We start from the raw sequence: 5355 nt of genomic DNA, 5'->3' as shown, positions 1-5355 counted from the left end.
ACATACCTATTTCTATGAGATATTGCTAATAATCTCTCTCTCTTAGCCACACTTGTCACCTTCAACAATCCACACATGTGTATTGTCTTGAGTTGTACTATAAGACACCATTAAAAATGTAGATGGTGCTAAAAACAGGCACAGTTGACAATATTGGGCTATTGCAATCACTTGCCAACATGAATTTATCTCATTTATTTAGCTAATGGCCATGCCATCCTCTTGTAATTACTTCATCAACTTGTTTGAATCGGTGCCTCACAGTCTCCAATGAAATTATAAATATACCCATCCCTCGAACATACCTTGTGGTTGCTTGTCCAATTGTTGGCATGATGGCCAAATGACGATGGAATAGGAGGCAAATGAATGGATGTTTATACTTGTATGTCAAAACATAGGATATCGTTTAAAAGATGGAATGAAAAAGCAATACATAAGAATATAATAAAATCTTTTACAAATACTCACATTCAAAGTTTCCAATTGGTCCTCAACGCAAGCTTGCATAACACAATAATCACACATGACCATGAGAGGAGTTTTACCACTTGTATTTCCTACTTTTTATGTATATCCTTTCTTGTTTTTTGCATCGACGTCTTTTTATCCTCTATGTGGCCATGCCCCACTATGCGTTAATTGATGCAATGCTTTATTGGTCGTCGTTTTTGTCTTCTCTAGCCTCCTCTTCTTAATGCTACTCTCAAACATTACTGGTTTTCTCTTTCCCTTGCGATCTTGCCCAATTGAAGCATGTGTACCCTCACATTGTTGAGATATTGAGCTCTACATGAGCTGGCATCCACTATGTGCCTTGGTGATGTGGCACGATATTATTCATTGGTGTGTTAGGTGACTGACATGAGGATATACTAGTGTCCAGATCCTTGGTTATGGCACATTTATTATGCCACCTCTTCTTTTTGGCTTGCTCACTGTGATCTTTGGCATTTGAGGTCATTCCGGCCTCCATCCTAGACCTGCACAAGTGGACTTGATAGTAGTTTTGGGTATATTGCAGTTTTGGTTGTGTTCACCATTTACAGATGCACAAGTTACAAATTTTGAATCTGTAAGCTAATTGCAAGCCTATCTCTATATTGGATGTTACTGCTAAGCTTAGTGCACATGAGGGTGACTTGATTAAGGATGTCACTATGTATCAAAAGATTATGGGCAGCCTTATCTATTTGACAATCACTAGGCCAGAGCTAAACTACATGATTAGTTTGGAAAGTCAATTTATGTAGCTTTCACCACAGAAGCCGCATTTGGATGCGATGCAATACACATTGTGTTATGTCAATACCACATTAGATGATGCCATATTCTATGGTGTGCAGGTGTACCATTATACTTGCACGGTTACATAGATGTAGATTGGGCTAGTAATACTATAGAGACAGGAGATCTACAAATGGTTTTATGTTTTCCTTTGGGAGTGATGATGTTACTTAGAGCGGTGAGAAACAATCGACAGTTGCCTTGTCTAGTATAGAGAGAGGCAGAGTACGGAGGTGCTGCAATTGAAGCATGTGAGGTAGCTTCGTTACATAAGCTACTTGGTAATTTGGGGATGCAGGTGGATAAGAAGGTTATCATCTATTGTGATAACCTTAGTAACATTCAATTGGCTAGGAACCCAATGTATAATGCCCAAACCAAACACATAGAGATTCATTACCATTTCATTCGGGAGCATATTCTATGTAACATGTTTGCCCAAGCTGCTTCCTTGGAGGTACGTTCTTAGTAGCCCATCAAGAGATGTCCTAGAAAATGCTGTCCAGGATTTTGATGAAAACCCTCGGAGTTTGCTAACTAGGCTTGCTTGAGTCTACCCCGTAGTGGAAGTTCCAACTGTTCCCACAAGGATCAACCTGAGTCTTTTTGGTCGAATCAACTATTAACAGTTGATTAGTGTTAGTGGTTCAAGTTTCTATCCCTTATAAAAATTTCTGACTAAAACGGGCTTGCGTTATGCTAGGCTCAAAGAGAGCGAGAGACGAAGGGGAGTGTGGCACTTTGATCCCTTCTGCCCATGGTTTTAAACTGATGCAAGTCAAGCTTTCTGATCTCTAATAGTCCATCAAAAATGTGGTTTTTATTCCTTCTTAGAAACTCTCGGCTTACCGAGACCACCGAACCATAGGTCTGGATCCATCGAGGGTCCATCCTCCCGCTTCCCTCGAGAGAGTATTTTCAATTACCTAATTACCTACCACCTTAGGTTCAACATATAAAAACTGCTTCTTTGAATTATTTCTTGATACAAATTCGTTACAAGCCTTTCATTCCTCTTGGGTTTAGGGTTAATCTTGCTTGTACTAGGAGCATCTTTCAAAGTCTGACCCCTAGGTTGCATCTTGTAGGCATTTGGTCCTAGACACTTTAGCACCTTATATGGCCCACAATACTTGGGACTTAGCTTCTTGAATTCCCCCAAGGATAAGAAACTTTTCTTTGGATGAACTTATAAGAAAACCATGTCACCTTCTTTGATAATGCGTTCTTGCCTTCGTTGATCGACATATGCCTTTTGCCGATCCTTGGCGGCTTGAATATCTTGTCTTATAATTTTCACTTTGCTGATCCATCTCTTCCAGCATTTTCCTAGATGCTTCTACCCATAGGGTAGGATAAAAAAAATTTAATGGTGTAAGATAATCTTGCCCATATAATGCCTGAAAAAGAGTCATTTGAATACTTTGATGGTATGATGCATTGTAGGAAAATTCAACTAAGGGTAGGTATTGGATCCACCATTTGGGCTCCCTATTACAATAAGCTCTCAATATGTCTTCAATAACTTGGTTGAACCGCTCTGTTTGACCATCGATTTGGGGATGGTAAGTAGTATTGAAGCAAAGCTGGATTCTTAGAGCTTTGCACAAACTCTTCCAAAAGTTTGATGTGAAGAGAGAATCGTGATTGTTGATGATTCTTTGGGGTAATCCATGCAATTTAGGCATTTGGTGACATACTTGAGTACATCACCCATGAGTCTTTCCCAATATAAGCTTCTTTTGACTATATTAAGAGTCTTAGCATAACTAGGGTGACCCAAAAATGGGGAATTTTGAGCTTCCCAAAGTATTTTCTTTTTGAGTTCCTGACTTGCAGGAATACATAGTCTTGTCCTGTAATAGGCAAGCTCCTCATTTATGGAAAAATCTTGATACTTAGTCTTGAGTTTTGGATTTGAATCGTTGATGGAAATTTCTCTTAACAATCTCTGATAGCTTGGGTCCTTCACTGCCTCTTCTTTAGCCATTTCTATGAGAGGGTTACTGGGCATGGAAATCATTGTAGCAAGAGTTCCAGCCCTAGAGGGTTCCTCTAGGATTAGAGCATTAAGGAATGATTTATGGCTTAGGGCATTTGCAATCACATTCTCCTTACTTGGTCTATACTTGATTTCAAAGTCAAATTCCTGCAAGGTCTCAATCCATCGGCATTGTCTCATATTGAGATCTAGTCGAGTAAAAATCCACTTTAGGCTTTTATGATCAATGACTAGAGAAAACCTATTACCAAGTAGGTAATGTCTCCATAATTTAAAGGCATGAATTACTGCAAGTAATTCTAGATCATGCGTGGCATAGTTTCTTTTGTGGAACTTTAATTTTCTTGAAGCATAGGCTACTAGATGTCCTTCTTGCATAAGCATGCAACCCAATGCAAGAGAGCTTGCATTAGTTATGACTTTGAATTCTTTGCTTAGGTTAGGTAGCCTTAAGATAGGGGCGGTTACCAAAATCTACTTAAGCTGCTCAAAGCTAGATTGTTTGGCAGTGGACTTCCATATAGTGGAGACCTACTTTTTGAGAAGGTCGATGAGGGGCACGGTGATCAAGGAATAGTATTTAATGAAGACTCTATACTAACCCATTAGCCCTAGAAATCTTTGCATTTTCTTGACCATTGTTGGGGGGTGGCCAATATTGTACATCTTGGACCTTGGCAAGATCCATGAAATGCCATCTGCCGATACTATGAATCCTAAATATTCAATCTATTTTTTGAAGAAGGCACATTTCTTCCTTTTAGTATACACTTTGTGGGCTGTCATTGTTTCAAGAACTGCTCGTAAACTGTGGTCCATGGTCTTCTTCATTCTTGGAATATATTAAGATATCATCAAAGAAGACAAATCAAATAACTTGGTGATGTGAGATCAATCTTTGAAAAGACCTTTGCTCCCTAGAATCGGGGTCAAGCAACTCATCTATCCTAGGAATTGGATATTTATTTCTCACTATTACCTGGTTTAATCCACGGTAATCGGTACAAAGACGGGGTGTTCCATCTTTATTTTTCTAAAATAGTATTTGGGCTCCCTATGGTGAATTACTTGGCCAGATGTATCCCTGGTCTAATAGTTGCTTGAGTTGTTATTTTAGCTCAATAGCTTCAAGAATTGACATTCGATAGGGTCGTTTGGCGATGATGGGGACAACGCTTGGAATGAGTTGAATTTTGTGATCTACTTCCCTTGTTGTTGGAAGCTCTGCTGTCATGTCTTCTCGAAAAACATCCGCATATTCTTTTAGCCAAGATGGTTGATGCTTGGCTTCACTATCCTGCTCGGCCTTGTTGAGTTTAATTAGATAGATAACTAATCATTTCTTTAGTCCTTTTACTATTCGAGAAGCTTTAGCCAACTAAACCTTAGGGTTCCCTGCTTCCTTGAGTGGTTACTTGTTCTTCCTTTGAATTTGAAATGTGATTGGGCCCTTTCTGCAATGGATATGGACATTATTTGGAATTAACCAATCTATTCCTAGCAAACATTCATAAAGCCCCGAGGTTCATAATTCGGAAGCTCATTTTGGAAGAATTTCCATCCAAGCTAAATTTGACCTTGCTAGTTTGTTGTGTTGATAGAACTTCTTTGTCGTTTGCTAACTCCACAAGAAAACTATGTGCAAGAGTAGTGTTTATGCCTAGCCTTTTCACACATTTTGGTGATTACGAAAGAGTGGGTACTTGCATTGTCGATTAAAATTCGAAAGGGTTTACCTTGATAATTTTCTAGTATTTGAATTACTAAGAATTGGCGATTTGGACCCTTCTTATTGAGAGGCGTGTACTCTAGCTCTTTCCATATCAGATTTCATTGTGGGATCTTTATCATTATTTTACTGACCTCCTTTAGGTTTATTCCAACAACCTTTCCCTTGGCATCTTGGCTTTGCCCACGAAACTGACCTTGGTGGATGTTTGGGCCAAGCTTTAGGCACTACCTCTTGAAATGTCCTAGTTCCTTGCAATAGAAGAACCTTAGAGTCTCATTGCTCTTTCCTGTGGATACAAAGTTTCCTACTGCATTTGATTTGGCTTTCTTCATCT

The sequence above is a fragment of the Lygodium microphyllum genome, chromosome 5 (assembly GCF_053477565.2).
Source record: "Lygodium microphyllum isolate KBCC chromosome 5, Lygodium_microphyllum_v1.1.10, whole genome shotgun sequence".
Classification (NCBI taxonomy): Eukaryota; Viridiplantae; Streptophyta; class Polypodiopsida; order Schizaeales; family Lygodiaceae; genus Lygodium; species Lygodium microphyllum.
Note: the sequence above shows the minus strand (reverse complement) of the source record.